Source organism: Mesoplodon densirostris, chromosome 3, assembly GCF_025265405.1.
Source record: "Mesoplodon densirostris isolate mMesDen1 chromosome 3, mMesDen1 primary haplotype, whole genome shotgun sequence".
In the NCBI taxonomy this organism is placed as follows: Eukaryota; Metazoa; Chordata; class Mammalia; order Artiodactyla; family Ziphiidae; genus Mesoplodon; species Mesoplodon densirostris.
In genome coordinates this window covers 170,162,259-170,183,877 of record NC_082663.1, presented here as the reverse complement: position 1 = coordinate 170,183,877, position 21,619 = coordinate 170,162,259, and positions in this window count along the sequence as shown.

The following is a 21,619-nucleotide window of genomic DNA, read 5'->3' as shown; positions in this document are numbered from 1 at the left end:
TTCACTACAGTTGTTTTTGATTTAACTGTTCAGGTGGATGCATTATAAAAAAAGTCAGTAAACATTCACTGTATGTTGTTTTTGTTTGACATATATCACCAAGCTTGTCTATATTACAGTGATTCCCTTTTCTGTTCTCTACTGAGTCACCTTCAGGCGTGTAGGGCAGCAATATAAATTGTAATTCACATTGTAAATGGAGTAAGGATGGTTCCAGTGAAAGCAAGATGAAAACAAAAATTTCTTAGGAATAGAGATGGAGGTTGGCATCTGAAGTACTGGGATTCTCAAAATGATTTTTTCAACAGCTTCAGATGTTTAAGTTGGCTGGGTGCAATACATAAAGTATAAGCTGGTTTCTTCCATTTATTGGTCCCTCTTAACCTGAGTTCTTCATCATCCTGTGAAATTATAAAATTAAAAAAAAATGAAATAACATATGCCTTTGAAATTAAAGCCATAATTTTCAACCTTGGTTCCTTGTAATGGTGCTTCAGGCATTCCACGATGTTTTGTTTTTTTCCTTTGACTTAAAAATGTATCTTAGTGGGTTGAATGGTGTCTGTCCCCAAAAAAGTCCAAGTTTCAGCTCCTGATACCTATAAATGTGATCTTATTTGGAGAAAAGGTCTTTGTAGATGTAATTAAGTTGAGGATTTCCAGATGAGATCATCCTTGATTAACTGGTTGAATCTTAAATCCAATGACAAGTATCTTCATATGGGACAGAGAATGGCAGAAGACCATTTGACAATGGAGGCCAAGATCAGAGTAATGAAGCCACAAGGAGCACCTAGAGCCACCAGAAGGTGGAAGAGGCAAGGAAGGATTCTCCCTTAGAAACTTTGGAGAGAACACTGCCCTGCTAATACCTTGATTTTGGACTTCTGGCCACCAGAACTGTAAGAGAATTTATTGGGTTGGCCAAAGAGTTCATTTGAGTTTTTCCATAAGATTATGATATTAAGATATTATGGAAAAACCTGAATGAATTCTTTGGCCAACCCAATATTTTTATTATTTCTATTGTGATCATTTGTTATGGTAGCCACAGGAAACTAATACAAGTATATCTTAAAACTAATTAACATAAACTCGGAAAGTACCTACATATGTAATCTGCCAAATCTGAACACACTGGAGATCACTAGTATGTTCTTCCTTTCAGGGGAATCCCATTTTTGTGTAGAACTTCGATATCTAGATAAAGTTTATCTTACCTTTTATAGTTAATGGAATTCTATCCTAAGGCTTCAGTGTAAGGTGTTCAAATGCTGTTACTTTTCAACTCAATCTTCTCAGTGAATCAGATTGTTTAGTTAGGGCCCTTTCACATGCAAATACAACAAGTTTAGAAAGGAGAGGAAAATCATTTGTTGGCTCATAAAACTTAAAAGTTCTAGAGTAGCATGCTTGATTCAGGAACTCTAACACAGGCTTAGAATAAAATTCAGATTCCTTTCTTTGGACTGAAAGGTCTTACAATATCTGATTTCTTTCAGTTTCTTCCTATTAACTTACCCCATCTCTTTCTACTCCTCATCTTATCCACACCACTCCAGCTTCAGATAACTTGTGTTTTCTACAATAGATTAAGTCAGTAAAGATTTTTAGTATATCTGTTTGCCTGCAGTGTTCAATCATGGTTTCCTCATGCAGATCATTTTGGCCTCAGTTCAGAGGCCATCTCTTCAGACAGCTTCTGTGGCTACTCTAAGATAGACTATGTGTCTTTTCTGTATTGCTTCATAACAAGTCATCATAAGGCTTAGTGGCTTAAAATAACCATTTATTGCTCATGATTCTATGTGTCAGAATCAAGCAAGACTCAATATGTGGTTTGTCTCTGCCCTATGTGGTGTTGGCTGGGTGGACCAATGGGGGCTGGAGAACCAAGTTCACTAACTTCTCTGGGGTTTTGATGCTGGCTGTGAGATGGGGCACCTCGGTTCTATTCTACCCAGCTTCCCTCCTCAATTGATCGCTCATCTTTTGGACCTTCTCGTTCTCTGTGGCATCTCTCTCCAGTAGGATAGTCAGGACTTTGCTAGTATATAGTAGCTGTCTTCCAAGAGTGAAAGCCAAAGCTATCAGGCTTCTACAGGCCTGTATTTTGGAGACCCTGAATGTCATTTTCACCTCATTCTATTGGTCAAAACAAGTCATAAGGGCTTCCCTGGTGGTTCAGTGGTTGAGAGTCCGCCTGCTGATGCAGGGGACGCGGGTTCGTGCCCTGGTCCGGGAAGATCCCACATGCCACGGAGCGGCTAGGCCCATGAGCCATGGCCACTGAGCCTGCACGTCCAGAGCCCGTGCTCCGCAATGGGAGAGGCCACAACAGAGAGAGGCCTGCGTACTGCAAAAAAAAAAAAAAAAAAAAAAAGTCATAAGACCACCATAGATTCAAGTGGTGGGGAATGTACTCCCTACTTGATGGGAGTTGTGTCATGTGCCACACAGAGATTGGATAATTGTTGGAGACCATTTTTGCAGATAATCTACCACAGTCCACCTTCTGGCTACACCCTTTCTCACTTGTTCCACATGAAAAATATATTCACTCTCTCATACCCCCAAATTGTACTCAAATATAGCATCAGGCCCCAGATTAGGTGTCTGGCAATCTATGCCTGTTCTGGAGAGAATAAGTCCTTGAAGATAGTTCTTCTTGATCAAGAGATTTGTGAACTGAAAATCAAGTTTTCCTCTCTTCTCACCAACAGGGTGACAGGGCAGGCTAACTGCAATAGACAATCCATTTAACAATGGAAGACAGGAACTGATCCATAGAAATTATAAACTACATCTAGGCAAATGGCACCTGTTTTCCAATTCAAAAGAATGGTTCTATGTATGTATGTATGTATGTATGTATGTATGTATGTATGTATTTATTTATTTATGGCTGTGTTGGGTCTTCATTGCTGTGCGTGGGCTTTCTCTAGTTGTGGTGAGCTGGGGCTACACTTTGTTGTGGTGCACGGGCTTCTCATTGTGGTGGCTTCTCTTGTTGCGGAGCACGGGCTCTAGGCACGCGGGCTTCAATAGTTGTGGTGCGTGAGCTCAGTAGTTGTGGCGCATGGGCTTAGTTGCTCCGTGGCATGTGGGGTCTTCCAGACCAGGCCTCGAACCCATGTTCCCTGCATCGGCAGGAGGATTCTTAACCACTGCGCCACCAGGGAAGTCCCAAGAATGGTTCTTTATTGGGGCCTGGTTCTTTCGCTCCCTGATGGTGGTTCTCAAGTGCATTGTTTTCCTCAACTAATGGCTATGTGTACCGAGAATCCCTATGTTGGCAGTTTAGCTCCTGCCTCCCTCTGCTTTCTGCCTATACAAAGTTGGGGGCCCTGAGGCCTCTCTTCATTTTTTTCCTCTCTCAATCCTATTTAATCCAATGTGCTTCTATCAATGTAGTGCTTTAAAATATTGTGGACTTCTCACATATCTTATCAAAGTTCACTCCATGTCCTCAAGTCACATTGATGACTTTTTTATTGGTGGTGTTCTACTTTGGGCATATCAAGTTGATTTGGTACAGTATCTTAAGAATCTTACTTTGCCGAAGGGTATAATAGACATCACTTTACTTGGGGACTGTTTCTCACTTTGAGAACATTTTTTAAACAGGAAATACTCTCCTGGTCCTTAGATTTTCCCTAAATTCTGCTTGTAAATGGAACATTTCTTTAGTTTCTCTCTCTCTCTTATACTTTATGATATGCAGTTACAAGAAAATAATTGGCACTTTCATACTTCTGTCTAAAAATCTTAGCTAGATTCACAAGTGTTTCCAAATGTTCCACCTCTATGTAACACAGGCCATTCTTTCTCTAGTCTTTAATAGCATTTTTTTCCCCATTGCTCTTCAGACCTCCATTGTTGGTTCCTCACTTCCCTTCAAGCCTCTGCCTGTCACCCAGTTCCAAAGGCCTGTGGATGTGTTTTAGGGTTTTGTCAAAGCAGCACCCTGATTCTGGTACCAATTTCGTTTTCACTTATCTGTTACTGTAAAACAAAGCACCCCTGAAGTTAATGGCTTAAAACAATCACTTTATTGTCCACAATTCTGAGTCAGGAATTCCAAGAGGTTTATTTAATAGAGATGGTTTATCTCTGTTCCACATGGTAGCTGTTGGCTGAAGTGCCTTGACTGCAGTTGGAGGACCAGATACAGCTCCACAAATGTGAAGAGAGCCTTAGTATTGGCCAGGATGCTTCAGCTCTCCTGCATGTGGCTTTTCTATCCATGAGGTTTCTCATCTTCCATGGCCTCTCTCTCTCGTAGGTGAGCCTAGACTTCTTTATATGGGGTCTAGGAAAAGTGAAAGCAAAAGCTACAAGGCCTCTTAAGAAGTAGGCTTGGAAGTCTCAGAATACTGCTTCTACAGCACTTTATTCACCAACAGTATTTACAAGCGCAGCCAAGATACAAAGGGTGGGAAAATAGATTCTTTTTTTTTTTTTTTTTTTTAATAGGATCGATGGCATGCTTGTAGAGGGACAGGAGGAATTCTTGGTAACCACCTTGGTAGACTAGCAACTTTTTCTATAAAGGGCCAGATAGTAAATATTGTTGGCTTTTGTAGCCCTGTAAATTCTTATTTCTGTTGCATATTCTCTCTCTCTCTAACAGCCTTTTAAAAATACGAAAACCAGATTTGACCTATGACATGTAATTTGCCAGCCCATGCTTAGACAGATAGCATACCCACTTTATCATTCATTCTTAGTACAATTTTTCATTACAAGGCCCCATATCACACTGAAATTATTTTACATTATTTTTTAAAACTACAGTTGACCCTTGAACAACACGGGTTTGAACAATGCATGTGTACTTATGTGTGAATTTTTTTCACTAAATACATACTACAGTACTACATGATTTGAGGTTGGTTGAATCTCTGGATGTGGTACTATGGATATGGAGGGCCAAATGTAAACTTGTATGCAAATTTTCAACTGTGTGGAGGGTGGGCACTCCTATCCCCGGTATTGTTCAAGGGACGACTGTGCTTTTATCCCCACTACAAAGTAAGCATCATGAGGGCAAGAGCACTTGTTATTTTATTTGCTACCTTATCTATAACTATTCTGGTCCATAGTAAGTGTACAATAAATATTTGTTGAACTAACAAATTAGTAAATAAATGAATGCATCAGAATTTATTTTCACTTTATTTTGTGGAGCTATATTCTATTTTGATGGAATCATTCTCAGGCTCTATTTAATGTGAGATGGCTGCAAATAGCTCCAGGCCAAATGGTTCCACGTTAAAATCCAGTGACTTTCAATAATTGCAGAAAAATTTCAGGGTTAGACCCTTTCATGGATCTTAGCTGTGTCAGATACTCTGTTCTGAAGCAGTTACTATTAACCGGAAAAATAAGGTCTGATTGGCCAGACCTGAGTCACTTGCCTGGGTGGAGTCATGAATATCCCCAAATGCATGAACTGAAAGTTAGGTGGATGGCTTCCAGAGGAAAATCACCTGACTAGGTGAAAGATAAATAGATGCCTTTGTTAAAATATGTCCAAATCATAGACTTTTTTGATCAAACGTTCTTCAACTTGAGTGGAATAAAATGTTGAAATAGATCAAATCAAAGGCTGTTATATGACTAAACTTCTGTCTGCATCCCTACTTTCCAATTGTTGATATCGTGAAAGTAGCTTTATTTTTGTAACTCATTAACTTTAGATTAGTGAGTTTATACTTTTACACATATATGTACTATAAAATAATAGCATTATCTGTCTTTTTTTTGGTGAGTTCTCTCTTTAGTTTAATTTGGGGAAGAAGTGATGGCAGTGCTGTTAAAATAAAATTGAAAGACACTGATTTAAAATTAATGAATCAATCATGCGTGCTATACGTGTTTATTTAGATTGTCTATATCTTGTTAGTTACTCTAAGTTAGTAAAAGGTAGTGCCTTAGTGGAGAAGAAATGTTTTTTCTCAAGGAAGTGTTTTCAGTCACAAATCTGTTTTCTCAGAGAAAATCCATTCTTCTACGTACTGTTTAAAATCGGTATATTTTATCTGAGTGGTGTCTTGAAAAGAAGTTACTAAAACTTGTTTTTAAAACTTGGCCTATTGAAAGTCAGTTTTTTAAAAGGCACTGCATGTTTGAGCATACATTTCCTGCTCTTTCCCTAACATTTGAGGTAAAATTAGTGTGTAAAGCATCAGCATCTTGTCCCTTCCTGTAATAGCTCTTACATTCCTATAGTTTCTGTTATGACCCATTTTCAGCCTAAATTTTTCAGGCCAGATGCATATGGAATAGATTTCCATATTCTGTATTAGCATTGTTTGCCTGTAGTCCTTGCTAGATTAGTACTTTATTTGTATATCTGAGTTAGGAGCTTCCTCACTCAATATTAGATATTAGTTATGCACTTTCTCGAAGATTAGATGGCTAATGATAGAAGAGCAAAGATGTAGTTACCAGGATCATTTAGAGAACTTTGATTTCAAGTTTTCATCAACGCTTTTGTAGGTTTTACTAACAGCCACTTTGGAAGTGTAGATGGGGTTGACTAGATGGTATTATTAGCAAACAACCAAGACTGATGAAACGACCATTTCACAACACCTCTTTCCCAGTTTAGAATCAAAGCTATGTTTCTGAGAAATTGCCTAAGTGCCAATTATTCCATGTTGTTTTCAAGTCAGTCTGCAGTATCGTTATATGCTTGAACTCCCTCCATAATTTTATACAGAACGAAACAAGAGGATTTGTTGTTGTTCTTTTTTTTCTGGGTAACGTTAACATTGATAAACAGACAACTGTTCCTTTCCTACACTCCCCATCGTTTACTCTCCCTCGCCCTTGCATTTAAGTAAGCATATTAGGAATTGGGATTATAAACAACCCATCAGAAAAGACTCACTTCGCCCTTTCTCATTCAGTGAACAGCACAGCAGGAGTGTATTTCAAAGTGACAGGTACAGAAGAGACTGCCTTACAGTTTTACTCTAAAGCAATACAATCTATGGATATCTCACGATAACCTTATTTTATATTGAGTGTTTATGTTCTCTTTGTTTTCCTATCCCTCTCTCATTTTACAATAAATCCTAAGTCCTCTCAGCAGCCACCCTAGTTATGTAAAGACACAAGAAGGTATGCAGTTTTAGTTATCCCAAGCATAGAAATGAATTAGCACTGCATACTGATTATCCTAACTTCTCAGTCTTGAAAACCTGAAAGATATTTGATGGTTTCTTCAGGTAGACCCCAATGTGCCATCACTTTTCTGCCAAGCACTGGTGCAGCTTTTTTTTTTGTTTGTTTGAGCCATCTGATCTAATTCGTTCTGTCTTCTTATATTGAAATTAACAAGGCATATACCCTGAGGCATAGGCTGTATCTACAACAGTGAGACACAAATGAAGTTGAACATGAGGTCAATCAAGTGCACAAAATACATCACACAGTTATTCCAAGTCTCACGCTGTGTCTATAATTGCCCCTTGTTCTGTCATTAGGGCTCCCTTACAAGTCATTATTTTGAGTCAGCAGAACGGCAGGGAGTATTCCGCCTGATGGTTGGTATAAAGTTGAATTGATGACAGAAATAACTCCCAGCACAAAATACAAGGAACAGGTATTTAGATGAGATCTAATAAAGTGTGCAGCTGTTCAGTCTCTATGAATTCTGGCTAAAACAATAATCACAACTTTCAATATGGGTTCTCCATCAGTAGTTCTGTGAAAGAGAAACTACGTTTTTCTAAGTGAATGGACACATGCCGTATTAGGATTTGCCTGTCTGCTCTTACCCTAGATTGTTGCTTGGCCAAGACCGATGTAATTCAGATTTCATGGGAATTTTGCTTTAGTTAGCATTGTGTAAAAATTATACCATTTTAAAGTAGAAACATCATCTATTCATTTGTTTCGTGGAAAGAGGTGGTGTGAGCTTAATGCTGAAAGAATATACTAAGTTTGTGGCCTCAAGCACATTTTTAGAAGTATTACCTTTCCTGGGAAAAAGACAATTCAAATCCCCTTCTCAAAAGATGGTAGCTGACAGGGCTCAGATGAGGCTTGTAGAGATGAATACAATGTAGATCCTTCATGTGGATCTAGCCTCTGGACAGAAACAAAGTGGCAGGAAGGATCGGGAGAGAAGAACTGAATGATTTTGGAAATATCCATGCACTCAAGAGGACACTTAGTTACTTTTACAAAACTAACTGCATTAGGTGAAGTTACACATCTGAGGTCCAATTACTTACTGTTGGAAAAGATATTTTCTCTCTTTAATGTCTTTTCTTAAATATAAAATGAAGGGATTAGACTATAACAGAGAATGCAAAATAGTGGCCTCTGGTCTGGATCAGATCCACAGAAGTATTGTGTTTTAACTGTGTGTTTGGTTTTGTTTTGTTTTTGGCTGTGGGGTCTTAGTTGCGGCATGCGGGATCTTTTGTTGTGGCATGCGGGCTCCTCTCTAGCTGTGGCACATGGGCTCCACGGTGCTTGGGCTCAGTAGTTGTGGCACATGGGCTTTCTAGTTGTGATGCATGGGCTCTAGAGCGTGCAGGCTCAGTAGTTGCGGCGCAGGCTTAGTTGCCCCGCGGCATGTGGGATCTTAGTTTTCTGACCAGGGGTCAAATCCGCATCCCCTGTTTTGGAAGGTGGATTCTTAACCACTGGACCACGAGGGAAGTCCCTAATTGTGTGTTGTTTAAAAAACTTGAGTTGGTTGCTAACTTAGAAAAAAACTTGCATTGTAGATAAATATCTATATCTTATGTGGATAAAGGATGGGTTGTTAGAAAAGGGGAATCTTGTCCAGACCAATAGACTCAATAAACAGATGGATAACAGGTTTTTCCTCACATCACTCTGCATGATACTTCTCCAAGAACTGTTTTCAGGTGTGAATTTTAAAAATCAAAAGTTTTTACTTAAGAGCCTGGTTTTGTATATCAGTTATCTACTACCGTGATAATACTGCATAACAAACAACCACAAAGCTTCAGTGGCATGCAAAAGTAAGTTTATTGCTCATGTGTCTGGGATGAGCTGGGGGTTAGGTATGTGGCTTCACTGATCTTGGTGAGTCACTCATCTGGCTGTCAGCTAGGGCAATTTATGGCTTCTCCACATCCTTGTCTCTCATACACATCAGGCTACCTGTGGTGCATTCTCATGCTAATGGCAAAAGTAAAAGAGAGCATACAGGAACATGCAAGACCTCCTAAGCTCTAGTTTTAGAAGTTCTGGCATTACTGTCACTTGTGCATTATTCTGTTGGTGAAAGCAAGGGACATAGGTGATCCTGTAGTCAGAGTATGAAGGCACTGCATAGTTACAGGACAAAGGGCATAGCTGCATTTTACTTAAACATTCAGAGCATCTGACAGTGTTAGAATCACACTTCAGGCATGGCACTAATAGGTAAGTGTGGGTCGCAGCTGCCAGCTTTAGAGGGCCATGCATTTGCCAGTTTATGACAGTGCCTACCCACTCCTTATTACCTGTCTGAGACTAAGACCAGTGTGGGTTGTCATTATTACTGCACTTTTGTGGTAACTTTTCTTAGGGAGATTCTGTTCTACTTCTAGAACGCTATGAAGAGTAGGCAAATGAGAGGCAGACCGAGACAGCCATACAGTTTCTTTCCACACATCGACTGCTTCATTCACGTACACTATTTGCCTAGGTTCTGGGTCATCTGAGTTTGGGGCACCTGATCCAGATGACTTCTAATTTTGAAACATTCTTCATGACTTTAGAATAAAGGTAAAACAAAGATATTGGAACTCTTGACAAAGCCCGACCAAATTGGAAGTTCATGATAAAGTTATAAGATTTCCAAAAGTATTCTGATGAGAGCTGTTAAGAGCTGTTAGAATTTATATAAACATGGTGCAACCACGTATAATTGATTTACTCCATACTCTTTCATCTAACCTCCATCATAGACAAATATCTATACCCTACACGGATGGAGGACAGGTTGTTAGAGAAGGGGAAGCTAGTCCAGACCAATAGACTCAATAAAAGATGGAAAACATTGTTTTTCTCAGATCACTCTGCATGACACTTATATAAGAACTGCTTTAAGACATGAATTTCCGCAAAATTCCTGATACCTACTGCACAACAGTTCTATTTTTCTGTTATCCAGACTTAGAAAAAAATATGTTCTTCAAGACTGTTCTTCATCTCTCCTTCCTATCCCCTTCAGTGCCTCAATCCATTTGTTATTCATTCCTTCTATTCATTCTTTTCATGCAGCCTTTTGAACATGTGTTTGTATGTGTGTATACGTAGAAACCGATATACAGTTTCCTTGCATCCCCGTTATCAAGGAAATGGTGTATCCTTGTGTCATGTTTGGATTGTATCATGTTTGATACAATTGTATCATGTTTGATGCAATTGTATCATGTTTGATACAAGTGTATCATGTTTGCATTTTTTGTGCCTAGAGAGGAAGACAGGGCAAGAGAATTAGCTGAGGGGAAGTTAAATTGGCTAAAGAGGCAGGCTTCTTGGACAGTTAACCTACCTTCTGCTTCAGTTTTCTCATCTGTACAACAGGGATAATGATTTGTAATGTAAATAAAATAGAACCCAAATCATTTCATTAGTGTTTACTATTACTATTATGAATACTTATTGTTGTTGTTTCTGGACTTGTCATTGTAGAAATTGTGGAGGAACACAAAGAGTTAACGTGATTTGGGTATGTGCTTTTTAGCACCTTTTTATTCCTTCTTTCCACTTGGACCCTCCTCTTCTCCCTGTTCTCCCAAGGGATATTCCTTCCTTGTGTCCTGTATTAGGGACATTTTACTTTTCTTAAGTGAATATACTTAAAGAGATATTTTTTCTTCAAAGGTATATATACAACACCATATTACTACTAGGCTTTGGGAGGGGGCTTGTGAGGGGTACTTCCCCTACCCTCCACACCCTTCCAGAGTGAGGGAGATTGTTCTGTTCACGAGAGCTTATTGTTCTCCTGGCAGGTCCTGAGTGTGGTTAGCTCAAGGTTCCATTCTATAGTCCTTTAAAAATATGATGCCCTGGTAAACCCTGTCCTTTGCTAAGGACATTTCTCCTTAGACTACGAGTCACCTGACCCTTGAAGGTCTTAGTGCCAGTACAGTGTCTTTGTGTGGTTGTTTCACCATCATTAGCAAGGCCACTTTAATGCTCTCTCTGGCAAGAGCAGGCAGGGAGGGAGGTGTTATTGCTCCTTGCTTGGTGATTTGCGATGAGTAAATATAAGCGTCCAGTACAATTTATGTTCCCTTAATATGTTCCAAAAGCCCTCCATTATTATCTAGAGCAGTGTGTGTTCTGAAGATAACCCATGTAGTATATTATTTTGCCAAAGAAAAAGAAAAATAAATATCCATAGTCAACTGTACTTGTGACATGTTGCACACTGCTTCCTCAGAGCAATTTGGTTATAAACAAAGGAACTCTGGCTACTGAGCCTGAGAAGAATTCATTAGAGGGATGGGGGGCTGCTCAGAACATTTAAGGGAACATGAACTACCAGGCCTTGGGAGGGAGGGGAAGCCCATTAGCAGGAACAAAGCAGTGATGCTTCATGACTCCAATTTTTATTCTTGTGTCCATCTGCTAAAGTGGCACATTCTTAGGAAGAAGGGAGAAGCTGATTGGCCTGACTTGGTCACGTGTCTGCTACTTTGGACAGGGCCTGTAACCTGAGGGCTCTGATGGAAAATCCCAGTGCAAGTAGCCATCTTGCTCCTCAAAGGAAAAGTGGCGGTGATGATGTGCCAACAAAGAAAGCTCTGTACCACACATCTACTTTGTGGAGTATCCCAGTACACATTAGCTCTGAAGATTCTTTGCAGGAAAGAAACCTGTATAACCACATGTAACCTGGCCGTTTTGTATATTTATTGTTTTCATGTAATATTTATTACCCTTAGGAAAGACTAGTATTCCTTTGAATACCCTCTGGAAGTGCTGACTCACATCCCTTGGGCATCACACTTTAATCTTTGATTGGATTCCTCCTGTGCTCTATATTATAGTTTCCTAATCCTTTGATATGATTATCCTGACATTTTCTCATATTTTAAAATGTCAGCTACTGTAGGTGACACAGGTGTTTGCTTCTTAATCGCTTTGAATAAAACAAATATTTCTACGGATGCTGCTTTGGAGCCGTTCATCTTCCTTTTCTCCTCTGTACCATTATCTTGGTCCATGATCCTTCTCCCGTTTCTGAAGGTTCTCTCCTTTGGAATGTCTTTTGTATTCTCTGGCTCACCTCTGAGTCCACCACTCTCAGCTTTTAGGCCTTATCCATATATGGCCCCGACAAAGGCTTCTTTCCTATGGCTTTCTGTTTTTCTAGTTGTTTTTGACCTTGAGCCCTTCCTTGCGTTTCAATTGGACGTACTCAGTAAAGACTGCCCCTCATAAGGTGGCCCACACCTGCCCTGCATCTCACTGCTGTCTCATTCTTTTGTGCACGTGTCACTTTACTTATTCATTATTTAATTTTTCTTCTATCCAGGGTCCCTCAGTTATACTTTTTCAGCTTCTTTCAGGATTTGACTGGTAATAGCAAATTCTGAATTGGCAGCAACTCTGGAAGGAGAGAGATATGATTCACACAGATTTCAACAATAATAACTATTTACCAAATGCGAGGCCATCTAGTAGTCTGGGGGATAAATTGAAACATCAAAATACAGGCGAACATGTGTTCTTGACTAAGTCTTGTTTAATGGTTGCTTACTTATCCTATAGTTATCATTATGTAATCATCTAGCTGGTTAATAAGTGATGATCATCTTTTGGGGGGGGTTAGTTTGCATATATCCATCAAACTGTTTTCAAATGCTTTCCTTTTAAATTTCTTTTCTCTCACTTTTCCATGACCCATCTCCCACTCTCCTCTTGTCTTTTATTTCTTTTCCATTAAAATCAGAAGATACATAAATTGGCTACAGGAAATGGACATGTGCTTTTTTACCCTCGCCTCAAGGCCAAGGTAGTTTACTCCCACACCCATTACCTCTCTTTCTTTAAACAAAACTCCCAGTACCCCCCCCCAAAAAAAAAAAAAAAAAAAAGAAATAAAAGCCCTTCACACTCTGATTTCTGACTGTTGCCCAGTGATGTTCTCTATTTATTTTACAGTGACAGTCCTGTCCTCTGGCTTTCTGCCATAAGCTCCATCTAATCTTTTCTAACAGACCTCCAGGCTTTGTCGCATCACATCTGTGGACACAGTATTTCAATGTCACTCTTTACATTCTCTCTATGGATCTTCTTCCCGTGTGGTTCCTAACTTTAGTTTGGTACAGGGGAATGGTTGCTGGAAGATAACAGACAAACCAGAAGTAGGTATGGAGAATTTGATACTTCTGACTCTTCTTTGTGACCCTTTAAACAAATGTCATCTACTTCTGATTCTCAATATAAATGACAGAAGTGTTTATTGGGTCCTTTCTAGGTTTCAGCTCTTGGGCTGAGACTGTTACCTTATTTCACATTTAATCTTCATAGCCAGCTGAAGAGGTAGTGGTGGCAGAGACCTAACTAGTTGTCTGCCAATACAGATACCCTAGATTCCCCTTTTCTTCCTTTAGTGATAGGAACCTGGCTGTAGCTGGACACACAACTACTCAGTGAAGACTGCATTTCCCAGCTTCCTTTGTAGCTACTGTGGTCATATGACTAAATTCTTACCAGTGCCACAAGAGTGGCAAGGATATGTGCAGATCCTGGGTCATAGCGTTAAAAGGAAAGTGATGCTTTTTTTCCTTTTATCACTTGTTGCCTAACGAGCCACCCTAAAATTTTGTGGGTTAAAACAGCAGTAATTTATTTTTACTCATAATTCTACAGGTTGGCACTCTGGGCTGGGATCAGCTCATAGATTCTTCTGGCATTTTCTGTGATTAGCTATCAGACTGGCTGGGGGCTGTCCATCCGCTGAGGCAATGAGGGTGTTTGAGCTACATGTCTTTCTTCATCCAGCGGGCTAGCCTGGGCTTGTTTACACAGTTGCTCTGAGAGTACTAAGAGAGCAAGTTGAAGAGTGCAAAACATATGGAGATCTAGATTCAGAATTCATATATGTCATTTTTGGTGCATTCTCTTAGTAAAGGAAGTTATAAGGCATTCATGGAATCAAGGGGTGGGGACATAAACTGCTTTATGGGAGTTACTGCAAAGTCACTCTGTGAAGAGGCATGCATGGAGGGAAGAGTGGAGAATGATGATTATTTCTGTAGTGTACCTCACCTCCTCTTCCTTTATTCACTGACTGGTACATGTACATAATAACAAGAGCTTTGACCAAAATATGGAAGCTGTATGTTGAGGAAGCCAGAGCATCATGATAGAATGAGCCCTGTCCTAGCACTGTAAAGCTGCTGTATTAGAATATTATGCTCAGCATGCTATTTGAGAGAGAAAGAAACTTCTATCTTGTTTGAGTCAATATTATCTTACAGTATGTGTGACAGCAACTGAGCCAGAAACCAAATTACTACTGTACCCATTTTGCAGATGACAAAATTGAGCTCTATAGAGACAAAGAAATTTGTCCAAAGTCACTTAGCAGATAACTAGCAGTGGCACCATTTGAACATAGGTTTGTCAGGTTCCAGAGCCCATGTGTTTAAGCACTCTACTGTGTTTGAATATTGCCACAGTTATTTACTTTTACTTATCTACTGGGAGTAAAACTTGGGAGATCTGGTTTTCACCTTCAGTAGGAATTTATGGCTTCTGTCAGATGAGTACACTAAATTTAAGTTCTCAGTCAATCATTTGTAGTTCAAAATATATTTGTCCTGTGGAATTGAGTAAAATTTTTGGAGAGTATATCTATCTATATCTATATGTATGTATATATATATATATACACACACACACACACACACACACACACAAAACATGTAAATATTAGTGCTTTGACCAATAAGCTGTTATACTCATTCCTTAGGAGTTTATGTTGCATAATCAAAGTTAAACTTGAATGATTAGCCAATCAAAGAGAAAATATACAAAAAGTCAAATAATATTGGGTGCTGTTGTAATCAACATCTTAAGCTGAGTGTGACAAGATACAGAAAGTCTTTGCATTTATCTATTCTTGGGACAAAAATTGCAAAATAGATGCAAAATGGTATAAGCATAGCAGTCAAACTCAGGCATTACGGATATCTATAGTTAGGGACAATTTAAATATATGGAAATTAAATCATCCCTAATTTCTGTTTGTAATAGCACAATCCACTACTGTAATCACGTTTGAGAATTAAAATTTGGGGGGGCTTATTTAGGGGGATATCTTGAAATAGGGAATGGAAGCTGACTTGTTGAGGTTTGATTTTTGTCTGGGTAACAGGTAAAGGAAATTAGTGATCTAGAGCAACTGTTCACCAGTACTTTGCTTCCGTATGCCTTGGGCCATTGTATTGTTCGTTTGGTTTGCTTTAAAGACTTAAAACTAGATATTTCTATGTTCACGTGAAGGTTTTTCTATGTCAAGTTATTAGAGGGAAAAAGGGACTCAGTGCTGCCCATGTAGAGAACTGAGAATCTTCTACAGTTTCTTTCAATCCTTTGTGTACATGATGAGCTACAATAACCTCACTGAACTGAATTATCCTTCCATGGTATGGTTCAGTGAATACCATTATATTTCAGCACAGCTTGAGTGATTTTTAATGCCAAAAACATCAGCAAGAAATACAAATGTTACAAAAATATTGAAACAATACCATAAAAAAGCCCAGGATCATAAATACTTTACTTTGCAAGGTCTCAGAGGTCAAGATAGCAATACCATGGAAAATTAAAATGCTCTCTGTGTGAGTGCCATTCAGGGAAACACACACACACACACACACACACACACACACACACACACATGCACACACATGACAGAAATTTATGATCAAAATGCTCAAAACCATTTTCCGACTCTATATTAGGCTGATTATGAGAGAAAAAAAGTAGCTATTTTCCAGGAGGGAAAACAAAACTTATGAAGTTATTCCTCTGCACGTTTTTTATTTGTTTTTAATTATAATTAATTAAAGGAGAATTACAGCCTGTGAAACACATGGGTTTTATGTGAATGACTTCCTTAACCACACAAAGGAATATGGTGTACAGATAGAAGTTGGCTGAGGATTTGGATTTAGACAGTTAAGTACCAAAACCTGTTGCCCCAGAGGGTTTGAGTCTGGAAATCCCCTTTCAGTGGGGTGCTCTTTGAGAGACCATGCTACAGGTGTATGTAAAGGGAGTTCGGAGAAAGGAAAAAACAAATGAACGAACAAAAAAAACAACACCTTGCAAGATCTGTGCACAGAGCTATGAAAAGCTGTTCTTTATTCATCCCATGGTACTCAGGTGTGTGCTGCCTCCTATGAGTCTCCCCACCATGGGTCAAATCTGCTGCTTTCCTGAGTGATGGGTCATCTTCAGTTTAAGTCAGTGAGTTTATGGAAAAAGAATCCAACCTGATATTTCTAGTAAAGAGAGGTGGCCCAGCTGCTTGGAAATAGCAGTTTAACAAAGAAGGATAGCTCTGTGTCACTGCCTACAGCATCTCATGTTTCTAGATCCATCAGTGTGCTGTCAGGCCTCTCTCCATCTCTTACCTGTTTGTGCTTCTCATTTTCCCATATATTTTAGGGCGCTTGCTTAGTAGAACTACAGTGAGTTCCATCATCTTACTAGTTACATTTTTATAAGTATATCAAAGAGTCCAAAACCAGTTCTACCTACACAACCAAACGATTTTAGACAAAGGTGCACAAGGAAATTCAGTGGAGAAAGAAGTCTTTTAAAAAAATGGTGCTGGGGGCTTCCCTGGTGGCACAGTGGTTGAGAGTCCGCCTGCCTATGCAGGGGACACGGGTTCATGCTCCGGTCTGGGAAGATCCCACATGCCGCGGAGCGGCTGGGCCCATGAGCCATGGCCGCTGAGCCTGCGCGTCCGGAGCCTGTGCTCCGCAATGGGAGAGGCCACAACAGTGAGAGGCCCGCGTACCGCAAAAAAAAAAAAAAAAAAAAAAAAAAAAGGTGCTGGAACAATTGGATATCTGTGTGCAAAAAATGAACCTAGACCCATACACATCTTACATGTGAATTAACTTAAAATGTTTCTTAGGCCTAAAGGTAAAACCTAAAATTATGAAACTTTTAGAAGAAAATCTTTGTGATCTTGGATTAGGTAAATATTTCTTGGATATGACATTAAAACATAGTCATAGAAGAAAAAAAGATAAATTTGACTACATCAAAATTAAAAACTTCTGCTCTGTGAAAGATACTATTAAGAGATTGAAAATCTGGGGGCTGAGAGAAATCTTTGCCAAACTCATACCTGACAAAGGACACATACTCACAATATGTGAAGAATTTTCAAAACGTGATAATAGGAAAACAGCCCATTTGAAAACATGGGCAGAGGTTTTATGCAGACACTTCACTAGGGAAGATACATGGATGGCAAAAAGTACGTGGAAAAAATGTTCATTATCATTAGTTATTAGGGAAATGCAAATTAAAACTACATTGTGATACTACATGCTATTAAAAGGGCTTAAAACATTAAATATGACAAAACTCAGTGCTGGGGAGGACGCAGAGCAGTTGGACCTTTCATACGTAGTTGGTGAAAATGCACAATGGTGCTGCCTCTTTGGAAAACCGTTTTGTCAGTTTCTCATATAGTTAAAAACATGCTTACTCTATGGCCCAGCAATCCCACTCCAAAACACTTACCTAGAAAAATTAAAACTTATGTTCACCCACAAATTTTTTGTTTGCCTCCACCGCTGCTGCCGGGTCCAAAGTCCTGAACCCCCAGGACACCCAATACCGACCACACCCGCCGAACAGACATGCGGCGGCCTCTGCCCCCCCAACCACAAAACTTTATGTAATCTTTATAGTGGTTTTATTAATATTTGACAAAGTATGGAAATAACTCAATATCTTTAAACTGATGAAGGGATAACCTGTGTGGTGCACCTGTACAGTGGAAAACTACTCAGCAATAAACGTCAATGAACTCTTGATATGTGTATGTATGAATGTACATCATATATTAATGAATCTCACAGGCATTAAGCTAAATGAAAGAAGCCAGACTCAAAAGACTGCAAACTGAGTGGTTCCATGTATACTACATTCTGGAAAAGGCAAGACTATAGGGACAGGAAGCATCAGTTGTTGCCATTGGCTGGGGACTGGGGAAGGGTGGAGAAGGGAGTGTTTAAAAGGGACACAAGGAAATTGTTTGGGATGGTAGAACTGTATTTTGATTGTCATGATACTTATACAACAGTGTTTTTTCAAGCTCATAGAACCTTACACTAAAAATACCTAATTTTACAATGTATAATTTCTAACTCAAGCAAAGTATATCAGATAATTTGTTGAATCAACATTAGTGTTAATCATCATGATAAGAAAGACTTGAGTCTGTTATACTATGGTTTTACCAGGTCATTAGTAGATACGGATTCTGTTCATTGAGTACCTTATTTCTGGTCTAACAATATGTGCGTTAGGGGTGGGTCCCTTGAGGCATTGAGGGTGGGAGGAGAACATAAAATAGCAGTCACTTACTCTCTTCCTATTTTATGGCTGTTAGCGTTTGCTTTATATATTGAGGTGCTCCTATGTTGGGTGCATAATGTTTACAATTGTTATATCTTCTTCTTGGATCAATCCCTTGATCATTATGTAGTGTCCTTCTTTGTCTCTTCTAATAGTCTTTATTTTAAAGTCTATGTTGTCTGGTATGAGAATTGCTACTCCAGCTTTCTTTTGATTTCCATTTGCATGGAATATCTTTTTCCATCCCCTCACTTTCAGTCTGTATGTGTCCCTAGGTCTGAAGTGGGTCTCTTGTAGACAGCATATATATGGGTCTTGTTTTTGGATCCATTCAGCCAGTCTATGTCTTTTGGTGGGAGCATTTAATCCTATATGGCTACATTTTAAATGTACGAAGTTTAGGTAGCCGTTTTAACTCTGAGAAACTAAAATCCATACGTGTGTGTGTGTGTGTGCAGAATCCTGATTTCCTCTCCAACATAATCTCCTATTTCTCCCACTTGTCTTCTAGCAATTCTAGAAACTCAGAAAGCCCTTAATGGGCCTTGCATTCCACGCGTTGATATCATTTTCCTTACTTGAGATCTGCCTGGAATGCCTTTGCCCCATTTCTCTGCTCTGTTGAGCTCTCCTTATGGTTCAAGCTTTAAGTCAGGCTTTCGGTCCTCAATGAAACTTCCTGCCCCCCTCAAGGCAGAGCTTCACCCCCTTGTTTCAGTCTGTTGCCTTTGCTCCATTCTTTTACTTACAGTGCTTTCACATGACTGAGTCCATGTTTATCTTTTCGAGTAAACAGTATATTAGAGGACAAAACCCCTTGTTTTATAAAATTTTATATGTGTGCTCCCAGCATAGTACATAATATAGAACCAGTTCTCAGTGTATTTTCCCTGAGGGAACTAATGAACAGAATTGTACTTTCTTGGAAAAATATAAAATATTTGCCAATTGTATTACACATTTGTATCTTTTTAATGTTTGCTTCCAAACTGAATTATAACTATATAAACTCAGACTCACATTCTCTCACATGCATTCAAGGAGTGCAGGATGTAATTTCTTTAAAATGTATTCTTTAATTTTAAATAGTATCTAATCTTCACATAAAACAAAAAAGCAAAACAGAAAAATGAAATAGCCACTTCTCAATAGGCTTGGACTATGGATGTCTTTCCATTGTTGGAACATTAACTTTGCTTTAGTTTTGGGTAATAAGGATAGGACAGTGCTGCTCAGAAGTGGTTCTATTTTTGTAATGTTAGAACTTGATCATCATACTTTTAGACTGTATAAGCAATCGACTGACATCTTTATTCATTTGTGTGTAATAAAGCCTGGAGAAAGCAAGAGATATGGTTATTTACCACCCCATGTGAAACATAGAGTTTATTAATCATGGCCATATCATTATATTATACTTAGGAACAAAAAGGAGTTCAACACCTATTTTTGATCTGTGGCCAAGGCTCATGAGTGTACAAAGAGGTTGACAGCCTTAACTGGTGGTCATTACTAATTTAATAAGCAGTCTTCAAAGCTCTTGCAGATACAAAGGAATCTGAAGTTACATGTGTAATGTGCAGTGTGCGCAAAGTACTTAATTCCATTCACTTTGAAACCTAGAGGACAGTTATTAAAATTGTATGGTGCAAATTAAAATTTAAGATTAAAATACAAGATCAAAAGAATCAGTTTTTTTTCCTCACTGCTATTAAGGATCAGCTTTCTGAGTAGAGAGACTCGATGTTCAATGTCATGTCCTTTCCCTCTGGAGAGCTAGATTAAAGCTAATCATAAGTGACTAGAGAAACACATCTTTCTGTATTTTTTTCAAGTGGGAACACTTTATTACTTTTTAATATATAATGTAATTGTCGTCACAGGGTGAAAAATACAAGTCAAATAAGAGTACGGACAATTTTAGAGAAAGAAGTGTGATGTGAGAAAATATAAAATTTGCCTCAATGGCATTCTTAGAACTCTGAAAAGTGCATCATTTCATTACATAACAAACACCTACAACATGAATAAATGCAGACTCACATGCAAATTCACCTCCACTCTCACCTACTTATGATTTTAAAAATACACTAATAGTTATTTTCTGTGAGCCTTTATTAATGGTCAGATACATTAAGGATGAGTTATAAGGAGTGATTGGAGCAATCAACAGCAAATCCCTTAGCTTGTGGTTGAGATTACATCCCTAGACTTGACAGCATCTCACATTATAATGGGGTGTTAGACCTGACCCAGGACATAATGCCTCTTGTAAGTGAAAAAACTTCTGTCTCTACGGAGTTGTCTCTTTGGCCCCTATAGGAAGGAGACATGTACATTTTAAAATCCCTTTTCTCATATGGGAAAATTCTAGGAACAGCATAAATCTCAAAGGGCATGAAGCTCCTAAAATTAGCCATGTTTAAAATTTAGTGCCAGTCAATAACATTTATTTCTTTGACAAAAACAGGCAGTCATAATAACTAAAGAAACTCTTCTCCTTTAATTGTAAATTCTTTTCTGAATGTTTGAATATTTAGAAATGCCTTATACTAAAGTTTTGAGAACAAACAGCACATGATAAACACACTGCTCTGGGTGACTTTCCTTAAACATAAACTATACCAGACCACAACTTAGGCAGGACCTAAGTTCTTACTTTCACCATCATTCCTTTATTTGTTTTTAATTTTTTCACTTAATTTGGTAAACAACTTTTTAAAAAATTAAAAAATTAATAATTAATTTATTTTTGGCTGCATTGGGTCCTCTTTGCTGTGTGCAGGCTTTACCAGTTGTGGCGATCAGGGGCTACTCTTTGTTGCGGTGTGCGGACTTTTCATTGCGGTGGCTTCTCTTGTTGCAGAGCACGGGATCTAGGCACACAGGCTTCAGTAGTTGTGGCTCGCGGCTTTAGAGCACAGGCTCAGTAGTTGTCCCACACATGCTTAGTTGCTCCACAGCATGTGGGGTCTTCCTGGACCAGAGCTCGAACCTGTGTCCCCTG